Genomic DNA, 17,170 nt, shown 5'->3' with positions numbered 1-17,170 from the left:
CCCTGCTGTGACCAGCTCCTGCGGTAGGCTATTCCATAGATTCACAGTTCTTACTGTAAAGAAGCCTTGTCGCCTCTGCAGCTTGAACCTTTTTTTCTCCAGACGGAGGGAGTGCCCCCTTGTTTTTTGAGGGGGTTTTACAAGGAACAGGATATCACCATATTTTTTGTATGTGCCATTAATATATTTATATAAGTTAATCATGTCCCCCCTTAGTCGTCTTTTTTCAAGGCTAAATAGGTTTAATTCTTTCAATCTTTCCTCATAACTTAAATTCTCCATGCCCCTTATTAGCTTCGTTGCTCTTCTTTGTATTTTTTCCAACTCCAGGGCATCCTTTCTATGAACTGGAGCCCAGAACTGGACTGCATATTCTAGATGAGGCCTCACTAATGCTTTGTAAAGTGGCAATATTACATCTCTGTCCCGCGAGTCCATGCCTCTTTTAATACACGACAATATCTTGCTGGCCTTTGAAGCAGCTGATTGACACTGCATGCTGTTATTGAGTTTATGATTTACAAGAACACCCAGATCCTTCTCAACAAGTGAATCCGCCAGTGTAGCTCCCCCTAGGACATATGATGCATGCAGGTTGTTGGTACCCAGATGCATAACTTTACATTTATCTACATTAAACTTCATTTGCCAAGTGGACGCCCAAACACTTAGTTTGTTTAAATCTGCCTGCAATTCACAAACATCTTCCATAGTCTGAACTATATTACATAGCTTGGTGTCATCTGCAAAAATAGAAATAGTGCTATTAATCCCATCCTCTATATCATTAATAAATAAGTTGAATAATAGTGGTCCCAGCACTGAACCCTGGGGTACACCACTTATAACCGGTGACCATTCAGAGAAGGAATCATTGACCACAACTCTCTGGATACGGTCCTTGAGCCAATTCTCAATCCAATTACAAACTATATTTTCTAAACCTATAGTCCGTAATTTACCCATTAGGCGTCTATGGGGGACAGTGTCAAATGCCTTTGCAAAGTCCAAAAACACTAAATCCACAGCGGCCCCTCTGTCTAGACTTCTGCTTACCTCTTCATAAAAACAGATTAGGTTAGTTTGACAACTTCTGTCCTTAGTAAAACCATGCTGTCTGTCACTTATAATGCTATTTATTGTCACATAATCCTGTATATAGTCCCTCAATAGCCCCTCAAACATTTTCCCCACGATGGATGTTAAGCTTACTGGTCTATAATTACCCGGGGAAGACCTAGAGCCCTTTTTGAAAATAGGCACCACATTTGCCCTGCGCCAGTCCCTTGGCACTATACCAGTCACTAGAGATTCTCTGAATATTATGAAAAGGGGGACAGAAATAACTGAACTAAGCTCTTTAAGAATTCTAGGGTGTAACCCATCTGGTCCCGGAGCCTTGTACACTTCAATAATGCTGCCATACTGTACACATACTAAAACCATCATATAGTGCACATAAATAACGCTGCCATAATGTACACAAAACTAAAACCACCATAGAGTACACTTCAATAATGCTGCCATACTGTACACATACTAAAACCATCATATAGTACACATAAATAATGCTGCCATACTGTACACATACTAAAACCATCATATAGTACACTTCAATAATGCAGCCATACTGTACACATAACTAAAACCACCATAGAGTACACTTCAATAATGCAGCCATACTGCACACTTACTAAAACCATCATATAGTACACATAAATAACGCTGTCATACTGTACACATAACTAAAACCACCATAGAGTACACTTCAATAATGCAGCCATACTGCACACTTACTAAAACCATCATATAGTACACATAAATAACGCTGTCATACTGTACACATAACTAAAACCACCATCTTGTGCACATAAATAACACTGCCATACTGTACACATAACTAAAACCACCATAGAGTACACTTCAATAATGCTGCCATACTATACACATACTAAAACCATCATATAGTACACATAAATAATGCTGCCATACTGAATACCTATATAGAACCAGACCTAACGATAAACGTTATAGTAAACGTCCACACATATCAAGGAAAAACAAACAATAAATACCTATAACTGTATGTGAAGACAAATCAAATCTCCCAAAAGGGAAAAATAATGACACCAAGTACAGTAAGTGACTTGCAAAAAATATAAATTCTTTATTACAATATACATAAGAACATGTTGGCCATCAGGACCTAAAAACCACAGACAATTAAAATATACAATGTGGAGAACATGAGGCTACTCAGAATGGCCTATATTCAACATTCAATAATACCGGACAGGGTCACTATGACAGTCATGCTATAAATGTACAGTACAAGGATAACCGACACCAAAAAATGTGTCTCCAAAAAGCATGCTGAAACAGAACAATGTAATACAGACCCTGTAAAAAATAGTATACACGAGAGATGCTGCCATACTGTACACATAACTAAAACCATCATATAGTACACTTTAATAATGCAGCCATACTGTACACATAACTAAAACCACCATAGAGTACACTTCAATAATGCTGCCATACTATACACATACTAAAACCATCATATAGTACACTTCAATAATGCAGCCATACTGTACACATAACTAAAACCACCATAGAGTACACTTCAATAATGCAGCCATACTGCACACTTACTAAAACCATCATATAGTACACATAAATAACGCTGTCATACTGTACACATAACTAAAACCACCATCTAGTGCACATAAATAACACTGCCATACTGTACACATAACTAAAACCACCATATAGTGCACATAAATAACGCTGCCATACTGTACACATAACTAAAACCACCATATAGTACACTTCAATAATGCAGCCATACTGTACACATAACTAAAACCACCATAGAGTACACTTCAATAATGCTGCCATACTATACACATACTAAAACCATCATATAGTACACATAAATAATGCTGCCATACTGTACACATAACTAAAACCACCATATAGTGCACATAAATAACGCTGCCATACTGTACACATAACTAAAACCACCATAGAGTACACTTCAATAATGCAGCCATACTGCACACTTACTAAAACCATCATATAGTACACATAAATAACGCTGTCATACTGTACACATAACTAAAACCACCATCTTGTGCACATAAATAACACTGCCATACTGTACACATAACTAAAACCACCATAGAGTACACTTCAATAATGCAGCCATACTGCACACTTACTAAAACCATCATATAGTACACATAAATAACGCTGTCATACTGTACACATAACTAAAACCACCATCTAGTGCACATAAATAACACTGCCATACTGTACACATCTAAAACCACCATATAGTGCACTTCAATAATGCAGCCATACTGTACACATAACTAAAACCACCATAGAGTACACTTCAATAATGCAGCCATACTGCACACTTACTAAAACCATCATATAGTACACATAAATAACGCTGTCATACTGTACACATAACTAAAACCACCACAGAGTACAATTCAATAATGCTGCCATACTGCACACATACTAAAACCATCATATAGTACACATAAATAACGCTGTCATACTGTACACATAACTAAAACCACCATCTAGTGCACATAAATAACACTGCCATACTGTACACATAACTAAAACCACCATATAGTGCACATAAATAACGCTGTCATAATGTATACAAAACTAAAACCACGATAGAGTACACTTCAATAATGCTGCCATACTGTACACATACTAAAACCATCATATAGTACACATAAATAACGCTGTCATACTGTACACATAACTAAAACCATCATATAGTACACTTTAATAATGCAGCCATACTGTACACATACTAAAACCATCATATAGTACACATAAATAATGCTGCCATACTGTACACATACCTAAAACCACCATATAGTGCACATAAATAACGCTGTCATACTGTACACATAACTAAAACCATCATATAGTACACTTTAATAATGCAGCCATACTGTACACATACTAAAACCACCATAGTACACTCACACTGCCATACTGCACTTATAATGCTGCTACAATGTACACAGATAATATGCCTATTTATCAACAGTAATGCAGTAAAAGGGAGGGAAAATAAAAAGGACTTGCCTGAGGAAGACGCCTGCTCGGTGTTTAAACGCGTAGCCCTATGAAATAAAACAACTCTTTTAAAAGGATTCCAGTCTGTGTCCTTCATCCAGCAGCGCCCAAATATCCTGCTTTGTTTTGTTTTTTAACTTTATCTCTGCTACTTTTTGCGGATGTTTTTATGCACAACCTGCCAAGGAGGAGCTGCAGCTGGTCCTAAACTGCTCAAAGCTACTGTACAGAGTTGTGCCTGTTATCAGCAGGTCTCGACCAGGTGAGCAGTTATAGCTCCCTCTGTCCATTCCCAACATACCAAAAGGTTTCTTCACTATGAAGCGCTGTGTTATTTCTTAATAGCCATCCGGATAAATGGGACAAATGTATGCAACAAATCCACTGCATGTGAACATAATATTACTATGGATAAATGGCCATGTTGTCTGGGTACTGTATAGCAGCATTATAAGTGCAGTATGGCAGCGTTCTTTGAGTATACAATATGGTGGTTTTAGTTATGTGTACAATATGGCAGTGTTATTTGAGTATACAATATGGTGGTTTTACTTATGCGCACAGTATGGCAGCGTTACTTAAGTGTATTATATTGTGGTTTTAGTTATGTGTACAATATGGCAGTGTTATTTGAGTATACAATATGGTGGTTTTACTTATGCGCACAGTATGGCAGCGTTACTTAAGTGTATTATATTGTGGTTTTAGTTATGTGTACAATATGGCAGTGTTATTTGAGTATACTTTATAGTGGTTTTACTTATGTGTAGAGTATGGCAGCATTATTTAAGTGTACTATATGGTGGTTTCAGTTATGTGTACAGTATGATCTATATACAGTACATTATATGACCATCATAGCCAGCAGTGCACCCCCATACAAAATAGTTCTAGCAAATTAAGGTTTTGGGCAGTGAAGGGGTTCAAGGGAACATCCCTGGTAATCTAGGACATATGCATTGGTTAGTGCCCCTATTATTGTCTTTCCTCTATTTCATTAGATTCTATTTTCTGTGCTAAATACTTTTAGATATCTTTTTAAGGGTTAGAACTGGCTCCAAATCCTTCTTTTCTTTCCGTGCAGCCAGAATGAAGTGAATAAATTCTGGCAGTCTACAGCTGCCACCAGGGGGAGATTACTGTATACAAATTCATATAGTTCCCCTTAAAGCCACCGGAGCTGTATAATTGCATATTCCGTCAGCTTCCCGGGTTAGACCGCCGGCAGGCACTTTTTTTTTACTACTGATAACTCCCCTTGGCCATTAGGTATGTCCCCGGATGGTAAATACATCAGAGCAATCCAGAGAGAATGAGAATAATAATAACAGTTTTTTTTTTAGTTTTTTTAAATCACATAAATGAAATGGAATTAAAAAAAAATTGTTTATTTCTGAAGACAAAAGAATGATTTGCCAAGTTCCCGATTCTCATTGGTTGTGTCCCATTCAGTAGAACTGCTTGAAAAGCCTGAAGTCTTCCAGATTGCACATTGGCCACTGAGAACAGACTAACACCTCCTATCACTTTTCAGCTTGTGCTGTGTACACTGTGGCAAGGTGAGCAGTCATCTCATTATCATCAGAGGGCAGGATTATAATAAAAGATAAAACCTCTATTATAAAGCTGGAGGCAAAATCACACCATTGACAATAAGTGATGAGGACAACTCAGCTCCTCCTTCTACCCTCTCCCTGCACAGTGACTACTGCACATGTCACAGAGCATGCTCACTACATTCCCGCATAGAAGTCAATGAGTCATTTTCTGACAGTCTTCTTATGTCCACACAAATGTGTAATGGTGGTCACCAGTCGCAGAGTCACTTGCTTTGCTCATTGCAAATTATCCTTATGTTTCAAAGAAAGGGTAATTTATATTCTGTAGCCTCATCTAGAGACAAGAAGAAATACGGAGCTCTGCTTTATTCATACTCACACAGAAATTACGCAAGAGGCCTGTGGAGATTGGAAAGTGAACATCACTTTTGTCTTGGAAGGTCAGGAAAAGGTTATGAATAGCAATTGTGTTCAAGACTCTTCTTAAAGAAACTTGAAAGAACTGATAATTCACCCGCTGGTGCCAGCTTATGCCAAACTGCGTATACCGCACATAGACGTGAAGCTCTAAATCTATCGCTTAGAGGAACATGATCTTTATGCCAATACAGATGAACCAAATTCTCATCTTTTGGTTTCATTGTGGATGTTCAAACCTCTGCTGATAATTACATTTTCTACTCAATCTTCTTAAAGTGAACCTGTCACGCTGAACAGTACATGCAGCTCTACCTGCGGGCAGCATATTAAAGAAGAGGTGCTGAGCAGATTGATATATGGTTTTATAGGGGGAAAAAAATCCCCATAACTTGTAATTTATTGATTTCAATCCTGGCTCACTCCGAGCTAATGAGTCTAGTGGGCGGAGTCACTCATTGACGGCTTACCTTGTATGAGCATGCGTACAAAGATAGCTGTCATTCACTGAGTATGACGCTTATATCTAATCTTATAAACCTCTCTAGCCCCTTAATGCATTATCATGTAACTGTACGTGACAGATGTTTAGTGGTTGTATGGAGCGGGCGGGCTCACGGGCTAAACCAGCTCCATACTGAGCGGGTGTCGACTGTTTGTTACAACCGACATCTCAATGCAACGGGCAGAATCAAAGACAGCTTCGCTTCTGCCCGTTTAACCAATTAGATGCCGCGGTCAGTAGTGACAGGGGCATCTGAACGGTTAAAAAATAGGGGGGAGTCCGTCAGCCCATCACCCCCCCCCCCCCCCGGAACAAGATTCCTGGAGGCCTAATGAAGGCTCCTAGTCCCCAGGTCTGCCGATGGTTGTCATGGCAGCCTGGAGGTTTAATAAAGGCCCCTAGTCCCCCAGATCTGTCATCTATGTACTCCTATTAAGCTCTGCCAGAGGAATGAACGTAATAGGAGCCCGTCAAAATCACGATATACTGCAATACATTAGTATCGCAGAATATAGTGCAAGCGATGGGGACTTGTAAGATACAGTTGAATAAAGTTTTTTTTTAATGCCCAAAGAAATATATGTTAAAGTGCAACTAAATGTTTGACAAACTTCTGACATGTCATATTGACATGTCAGAAGTTTGCATTGGTGGGGTCTGAGCACTGAGACCCCCCACTAATCACTAGAACGAAGCAGCTGAAGGTCTCGTGTGAGCGCTCAGCAGCTTCGTGTCTGTTCGGCTTTTTCCGGAAAGCTGATGTATCGGAGTACGGGCTCATAGAGTTTCTACACTGATACATTTATTTCCGGAAAAAGCCGAACAGACACGAAGCGTCTGAGCACTCACACGAGACCTTCAGCTGCTTCGTTCTAGCGATTGGTGGGGGTCTCAGTGCTCGGACCCCCAGCAATCCAAACTTCTGACATGTCACTATGAGATGTCAGAAGTTTGTCATACGTTTAGCTACACTTTAATGGTAAAAAACAAAACATTTTCCCCTTTTTTTCCCTAAAGTATTGTTAAAAAAAATTTGAAATTAACATAACTGGTATCGCCGCTTCGGTAAAAGTCACAAATATTACAATATAACATAACTTAACCATCACGGTGAATGCTGTAAAAAACAGAATTGCTGTTTTTTGGTCACCTCAGCACCCCAAAAAAATAGAATAAAAAGTGATTAAAAAGTCGCATGTACCGCAAAATGATACCACCAAAACACACAGCTCGCCCCGCAAAATTTAAGTCCTCACGCCGGTACATCAATGGAAAAATTAAAAAAGTTAAGGCTCTCAGAATGTGGCGACGAATCCCAATTTTTTTTTACCACATAGTTTTTTCTTTGTAAAAGTAGTAAAACATGAAACAACTATATAAATTTGATATCACTGTAATTGTATCACCCCCTAGAATAAAGCTAACATGCCGTTTTTACCGCACGACGAACGCCGTGGAAACAAAATCCCAAAACAATGGCTGAATTGCTGTTTTTTGCCCATTTCATCTCACAAATATATTATGCAGCAAGAAATATTATCGTTGTCGGCAGCACATCTCCCGCTGTAAACAGGAAGATGTGCTGCCAACATGATATAAATGTACGGGGAAGAACGATCGTAGTGACGATCGCTCGACCCCATACAAAACCAATTATTGCTCCTTTTGAAAGGAGCAAACGATCGCCGGTCAACGAGTTGCCTCCATGATTGGAGCTCATTTTCACCACCCATACAGGCCAGTGTAAAACTGTCAGGGATCATTACCATGTATATTGTTTGAAAAATATTATCCTTACATATATATATATATATATATATATATATATATATATATATATATATTCAGTATATTACACAAAGAGATTGGATTCATGGAGCACAAAGAACCTGCATAACACGCCTATGGAAGACACCGCCCCCTGGAATGCAAAGAGGAGTGTGCAGAAGAATGTACAGGAGGACTTACAGCTGAGGAGCCAATGGGACATAAGCAAGTCCCACATCTCTAGGGAGGGGCATGTGTCTTTTCTCTGTGTGTTTCTTTGTTCTGAATAAAGGGTTTTTCTCTTCTTCTTGTCTGATCGAGGGAAAGCTGTTTACCAAACATCTCTGACTGGTTTACTTCTTTCCAGGCATGCCTTCAGCTTTCAACTTACAGAGGTGGTTATTCGGTGTGAAATACGGACCTGACAAAAGGACCCTACGACTATGTTCACACTTGTGTTGTGGCTTCCTTTTATATCGGTAGCCACTACGCTCTCCTAGATCTATCTTACAACAGTTACCACCGATGCCCGACGGACCCTATTGACTTACAATGGGGTCCGTTGGATTTGGTGTGGTGTCCCTCGCTGCATGGAGAGCTATTTTTCCCTGGCAAGTCTGACGGAATCTGCGCCTACAACATAGAATGACTGCACTTTATATAATTCATGCAAATATTTCAAATTGTACTTAATGCAATTAGTCATGTGCTCTATTGGGTACTGAATAGCAATTGAGCAGATGTTGTTTTGGATATGAATTTATTACGGTGTCTTGAGGCCTGAGGAACAAATCACACTCTTATTATAGGGATCACATATTTCTAGTTACACACCTGGTGCAAAATATTTCATTAAAACTTTGTGCCCAAAAGGGCTGACACTCACTGTATACCTGGTGATATAACTACAACTACCCTCATCTTAAAAGTCTCAGGATTCCTCATATGATTTAATGGTTGTGATGCTTGAGGTGGTTTCTCAGTCAATATCTATACAGTACTGGGACCAGGAGTATGAATATGATAAAAAAAATAACATCTGCACAATCATAAAGATTTACAGTTTACAAATAAAATGAAGCTACATATAATATCGAGTCACTATATACATATATTTCATTACTTATCCTGTATTATACTCCAGAGCTTCACTCACTATTCTGCTGGTGGAGTCACTGTGTACATACATTACATTACTTATCCTGTACTGATCCTGAGTTATATCCTGTATTATACTCCAGAGCTGCACTCACTATTCTGCTGGTGGAGTCACTGTGTACATACATTACATTACTTATCCTGTACTGATCCTGAGTTACATCCTGTATTATACTCCAGAGCTGCACTCACTATTCTGCTGGTGGAGACACTGTATACATACATTACATTACTTATCCTGATCCTGAGTTACATCCTGTATTATACTCCAGAGCTTCACTCACTATTCTGCTGGTGGAGTCACTGTGTACATACATTACATTACTTATCCTGTACCGATCCTGAGTTATATTCTGTATTATCCTCCAGAGCTGCACTCACTATTCTGCTGGTGGGGTCACTGTGTACATACATTACATTAGTTATCCTGTACTGATCCTGAGTTACATCCTGTATTATACTGCAGAGCTGCACTCACTATTCTGCTGGTGGAGTCACTGTGTACATACATTACATTACTTATCCTGTACTGATCCTGAGTTACATCCTGTATTTTACGCCAGAGCTGACCTCACTATTCTGCTGGTGGAGTCACTCTGTACATACATTACATTGCTTATCCTATACTGATCCTGAGTTACATTCTGTATTATACTCCAGAGCTGCACTCACTATTCTGCTGGTGGAGTCACTGTGTACATACATTACATTACTTATCCTGTACTGATCCTGAGTTACATCCTGTATCTCTTTATTTTATATAAATTTACAAAACATAAACTGAAAAACAAATACATAACTAATTCCATATAACCAAAAAGTCACAACCCAATTCTTATAAACAAATTTTCTTATATACATCTCTGTATATGAGAAGAGAAAACTATACCAGACCCGGCCACATACACCCCACTCTTATATACTTACATCTACACTTCATCCGAAACTAAACAATAACTAGAATATATATACACATCATATAAACGTAATCCAAAGTACTAACAGAAAATCCCCCGACCCGCGTCAACCAAGGGCCTAAAGAAACAACATAATAATGATGATAATAATAATAATCAAACAACATAATAATAACAAATAAAAGAATAATAATAATAACAAAAACAATCCAAAATATAATAATACTAATCCCAATTTATTTTATTTTTTTGATCTTTTTATTTTTTTGTAAATGTTTTTTTTTTTTTTTTTTTTTTAAATCACACTATACACATCCTGACTTTCCCTAACCTTACCCTTCTTACCTAAACTCCACCACTCCAGTCAGCATCTCGCCTCATGTCCTCTCACGTCCGCATAGTCCAGATGCTGGCCCCCACCACCACACCCAACACCCCAGCCCAGCCCCCCGCCCCATGTCCTCCCATGTCCGCATAGTCCGGGGCTGGGTCAGGCAAACCCCGACCCCCTCCCAACCTATCTATTAACCCCCTTAAGTCTATCCCTATTCTAACAACATTTCTACAATATAATACAATACACATCACCAACTTGTCCAAATACCAAACCATATACAAAATACACCGTACCCGAAAGCACCAAGTTCGGTCGCTTGTAAACCTTTTTCCTGCCATTTCAATCCTAAACAAAACAAAAATCTTCCAGTGCTTACCTAGCCCATCACCAGAGAGAGAGAAGGGAAAGCCCCCCCCCAGCTCCCCCCCAGAGGCCAAGGTACCACGTCCACCGCTGCACCCTCCCTATCGCTTGGCCTATCTCCTTACCCTATTACTAGCCCTTTTCTTGACCCTATTGAAAGCTGACCCTATGCTGACCCTCACCTTTCCCTTATTCCGAGCCCTATCGCTATATTTTTTTTTTGGTGCCTCAGCGGAACGCAGACCCCCACCTCCAGTTGAGCACTGGTGACGACCCCCCCCCCTCCCTCATGAAGGCAGACACATTAAGGCACCCAAAAGGAAAAGCCCCTCCAAAGACGAGAGGCTTTGGATGCTCCCAATCTGCCAACCTCCAAAGAATGCACCTTCACCAGGTCACCCATGATATTGCTAACAACCTCATCCACTAGGAGGATTTTCTTCTGGGTAGAAACTAGACATCGTGCATTCCACATAAAGTGCCTGACCACTATACTGACTAGAAACAAGGTGTAATGGTCCCTACCACCGAGGTCTCCGAACACTCCATAGGCCCACCCAGCATAGGAGAGGCTGGTTAGGCCTGGCCAACCAATGGAGGCTCCCACCCTTTTGTATACCTCTGTATTGACAGGGGAATGAAGCAGGAAATGCTCCATGCTTTCCAGCACTCCGCCGCACTCCTCCCGGGGGCAATCCCGATCATCAGAGCTTCTGCACTTTAGATTGCCCCTCACATACAGTCTCCCAAGGAAGCAACGCCAAGCCAGATCCCAAAACTTCTGGGGAATCCTCGCTGAATTTAAACGTTTTAATCCCACCCCGAGGTCACTACTTGGGCAGTCTTTGAGCGCCAGGGGCTTCTGGAAGTGGGTCATCAGGACCCTCCTGTCAAGAAATTTTCTCGACATGGTCCTGATCTCCCACACCTCCAGACCCCACCGGCGAACAATCTTCAGCGCCAGGGTGGCATAAGCCGGGAGATGTCCGTGAGGTGTACGCAGGTCTTTCACTTGCCCTCCTCTCTCCCATTCCTGGAAGAAAGGCCGAAACCACCCCCTGCAGGAGGATATCCACCAAGGAGCCCTCTCTTGCCAGAGGTTTGCCAGGTTGATCTTAACAAAGGTGTTCACTAGGAACACCACCGGGTTAACCATACCTAACCCGCCTAGTGTCCTTGGTAGGTAAGTAACCTCCCTCTTGATTAGGTTGAGCCTGTTCCCCCATAACAGCTGGAAGAACAGGCTATAGACCCGAGTCCAGAGAGGTTCTGGCAAGATGCACACACTGCCCAGGTAAAGCAACATGGGCACCAGGTAGGCCTTGGCCAAGTGAACCCTTTCCCTCAGGGTTAAGGACCAACCCTTCCATTGGTCGACCTTCTGGGCAACTAGATTCAGCCTATCCTCCCAGTTCTTCTTGGGGTAATCACCCGGGCAAAATTCGACTCCTAAGATCTTAGCAGACCCCTGGGGCTCTGGAAGGGTGTCCGGGAGATCAAAACCAGGATCTCCTCCTCCCAGCCAGAGACTTTTGCACTTATCCCGGTTGATCTTGGACCCAGATGCCAATGAGTAACGCTCCACTTCCGACATCACCCACTCTGCCTCCCCTCTCGAGGAGACAAAAATAGAGACGTCGTCTGCGTACGCAACCACCCTCTGAGTGGCCTCTGGCCCCTCCAGGCCGGCCCGACTCCCGCCAATGGCCCACGATCGATCCTTTTAAGAAAAGGATCAATTGCAAACGCATATAGCAAAGGGCTCAAGGGACAACCCTGGCGGACACCAGACCCAACCTCAAAGGGGGTTCCAACCCAACCGTTCACCAGCGCAAAAGTCTCAGCCCCAGTGTATAAGGTCTGTAGCCAATTGACAAACCCCCCCCCCGGTAGGCCGTACCTCAGAAGGACCGACCAGAGGTACTCGTGGTCCACCCGGTCAAAAGCCTTGGCCTGGTCCAAGGACAGGATGTACCCCTCCCTCCGACCAGAATTTCCCTGCTCCACTGCCTCTCTGACACTGAGGACAGCACTAAATGTGCTGCGGCCTGGAACAGAGCAATGCTGGACCGGCGAAAGGAGCCGGGATGCAAACTTCACCAGCCGATTAAACAGCACCTTTGCGAGAACCTTTCTGTCCGTATTGAGCAGCGCTATGGGATGCCAATTCTCAATACGGGTCGAGTCTTTACCCTTCGATAAAACGATCAAGGCCGACCTCCTCATTGACATTGGCAAAGTACCCGAGGAAAGGCACTCATTAAACACCTCAGTCAAGAGGGGAACTAGGGTTCCTTTAAAAGTTTTATAAAACTCGGATGTTAAGCCATCCGGCCCTGGCGATTTTTTGATGGCAAGCCCATCAATCGCCAATCCCACTTCCTCTTCCTTGATCGAGTCTATCAAAACACCGAGAGAGGGGTCTACCCCTGGCTCAGGGATGGTTTCAGCCAGGAAAGCCGACATCTCGTCTCGGTTTGGATCTTGCTTCCCCAAGAGGTGCGAGTAGAAGGATCTGACGACCTCCAAGATCCCTGATTTGGATCTCTTCAGAGATCCTGTACTATCAATCAGTCCTGTCACAACCTTACGACTCACTGACATCTTACAGTTCCTGTAGGGGTCGGGCGAGCGGTACTTCCCGAAATCCCTCTCAAGAACTAAAGATGTGTGCCTATCATACTGACACCTCCTGAGCAAAGCTTTCACCACGGAGATCTCCTCCCCACTACCCCTGGTTGAGACCAGATGTTCGAGTTTCCTCCTCAGTTCCTGATATAGGCGGTACCTACTCATGGACCTGAGGCTCGAGAGCCTGCGGAAAAATCCTGCCACCCGGACTTTAAACAACGCCCACCACTCAGACTTAGTACCACTGAGATCCAACAAAGGTACCTGGCTCTGAAGAAAATCCTCAAAGGCCTGTCTTATCTCCGCTTCTTCCAAGAGAGTAGAATTCAGCCTCCATATACCTCTTCCCATCTGGAGGGACTCTGCAATGTTCAAAGAGAAAATAATCATACAGTGATCGGAGAACTCCACCTCAACAACGGACACTGGTGAAGAGATGGCTTCCTCCTTCAAAAAAAACCTGTCTATCCTAGACCTACAACTACCTCTACGATAGGTGAAACCCGAGTGGCCTGGGGTATGCCTGATGTGGATATCCACCAGGCGAGCATCGCTAACTATATTTTTTAATGCTACACTATCATAGGTCAATTTTTTATCTCCGGAACCTCCTCTATCTCGGGGCCTCACGACAGTATTGAAGTCCCCTCCAAAGATAACTTGTCGACCTCAAAAAAGGAAAGGCTTAATCCTCATGAAGAGACTTTTACGGTCCCATTTGCTCTGGGGTCCGTATATATTGATTAGTCTTAATTCCTGTCCCCTCATGAGGACATCTAAGATCAAGCACCTCCCCATTTCTAACTCAATCGTCGGCATGTTACCGGTGCGGTGAAAAGGACCGCCACTCCGCTATAGGGCTCAGCCGCAAGAGACCAGTAGGAGGGCCTGCGTCGCCACTCCCTCCTAGATTTAACAACGTCTGCCAAAAGTGACAGCCTGGTCTCCTGCAAAAACAAAATGTCGGCTTCAACTCGGCCAAGAAAATCAAAGGCTGCAAATCTCGCCCTATCTGACTTAATGCTGGCAACGTTAATTGATGCCAGCGTCAACGGAGTGGGTGCCGCCATCATGGATGTTTGAGTTAGACGGCTTTCTTCTTCCCACCCCCCCCCTCTATCTGATGAGGACCCCCCTTCTTTGCCTCGCTTCTTGCAAACTGAGGAGTCCATACTCACCACCCTATTCCCATCTTCATCCCCAAGTTCCGGGTCAACCTCCCCCTCTGGGGGCAACGGCCCCTGCAGCAGGGTAGGCTCAACGACTTCAGGGTGCCCTACCATGCCCTCCCTCTTAGTATGAGAGGCTGGAATGTCCACGAGAGCATGGTATTGATCAGTAGAGCGCACCAGGGGGGTACAGGATTTACCTTCCTGGGCCAGGGCGGGGCCAGATATATTTGGCCCTTGGGTTTTGCCCGGTGTCCCTTTTGCTGTAGGCTCATAGTGGGAGGACTGAGAGTCCTCAGCCCTCTGCTCCCTTTGTATCCTCCTCATCTCCCCGTTCAATTCGGCCTCCCCAGGGGCATCAGCTTCAGGGGGGGCATCCAGATCCGAATCAGAGGTCGTCCCAGTTTCCTGGAGCGCCCTCCAAATCCTCTCCTTCCTTCACTTCTCCGCCCTTCTCTGGCGAGAAGGGGGACCCTTCTTTGCATTCTTCCCTTGCCCCTGTGCCCCATCGTCCCTGCCCGCACCCTCACCCACGGAGGCCTCCCTCCTTTCATCCTCCGCAGGTTTGGAACAAGCATTGACAACAGAGCGAGGACACCGACTGAACGGGTGACCTAAGTCACCACACAGGTTGCACCGAATCCGGTCACACGATGCGGCTAGATGACCAATCCCCCCACAATGAGCACACTTCTGCACCTTGCAGCCTGCAGTCAAATGTGAGGGGTCGCCACACCGGTGACACAACTTCGGCTGCCCCTGGTAGAAGACAAGGATCCGATCTCTTCCAAGGAAAGCAGACGATGGTATGTGGGACACCGTCTGTCCCAGACACTTTAATTTAACCATGAACGTCCAGGCCCCTGACCAGATGCCAAACTCATCCATGTTCTTCCGTGGAATCTCTACTACCTCTCCGTACCTTCCCAACCAGGTCATGATATCAATACAAGAGAGTGACTCGTTACGGGTAAGAACAGTCACTCTCTTGGGACCACTTTGGCGAGAAATTGCTTGTGCAGCACAAAGTCTCGCCAGCCAGGCTCGTCCTTCATCAGCTTGTAGTTCCCCCAGAAGACCTCAAGGCCCCCTAGGTGAACAAAGCTGATGTCAAACTCGACCGAGCCATGAGGATATATCAAGGCAAAGATGTCACTCGCCTTGAAGCCCATCCCCAGCAGCAGCTCCACCACCCTCTTTCTGGGAGGGCACGCATCATTGCCACGCCACCGGAGACGGACCACATTCCTCCTGGCTACAGCCTGCCCTGCTGTTGGGAGCGACCACTGATCTCCTCGTTGCTCTCGGAAGGCATTTAGACCATATCTGTCTACCCAGAAAGACAGGTCCTTCTGCACTCCCCCTATGGTTAGGGTTTGCTTTCCCTCTCTTAAAGCGTCCAAGAGACGTTGTTGCAAGTTACCGTCCCCGGACCTTGAGGATGAAGATGGGTGGGCCCGCTGTCCCCCAGCTGCCACACCAGCATAAGACCTGCCGGATGTCACAGCAAGAGGAGCGCCAGGCCCATTGCCCCTGGTTGATACCCCATCCCCACCACCCACAGACACAGCACTCAACACCCCATTACCAGCAGACACTCCAGCAACTTTATTTACAGACACCTGCATACCCCCAGCAGTTTCCACATCCACAGCCGCAACTTTTTCATTTAACCCACCAGGTCCCCCTGCAGTCATCCTTCTGGCCAGGCCTGGTTCTATGTTATGTATTTTTGCTGTACATTTTGTTTGATTAGACACTGCTTCAGTCTCCGCATCATCAGGCACCTTTGCAGGGACGCCACCAGATGTTATAAGCGGTGTCCCTGCTGTGCCCTCCGCCTCATTAACCTCCATCTGTTCTATGCACGGAACATTTTTGGGAAAGGGGCCACCGTCGCCCCCGACGCCAGCAGCCCCCTTCTCGCCTACACCACTTTTCAGCGATGCGGACGAAGGAGCCACTGACGTCACTGGAGCCGCCTCCGGTGCCGGACCACTCCCCCCTCCCACAGAGGAGTGGCCAACGGAGCCGGAGCCCCCTCTGTGACCGCCCTTGTCCGGAACGTCTGACGGCTTTACTGCGACACCGACAGACTTCCGGCTTTCAGACACCACATCCGGTTTCTGGTTTACCCGTTCTCCCGACCCCTGACTCGCATCAAAGACCAGTTTCCCGGGCTCGCCATTCACCGGACACGGGGACACACCCCCTGGCGTCACCAGGCCACCAGT

This window comes from Rhinoderma darwinii, chromosome 2 (genome assembly GCF_050947455.1).
Source record: "Rhinoderma darwinii isolate aRhiDar2 chromosome 2, aRhiDar2.hap1, whole genome shotgun sequence".
Lineage (NCBI taxonomy): Eukaryota > Metazoa > Chordata > Amphibia > Anura > Rhinodermatidae > Rhinoderma > Rhinoderma darwinii.
This window is presented reverse-complemented; position numbering follows the sequence as displayed.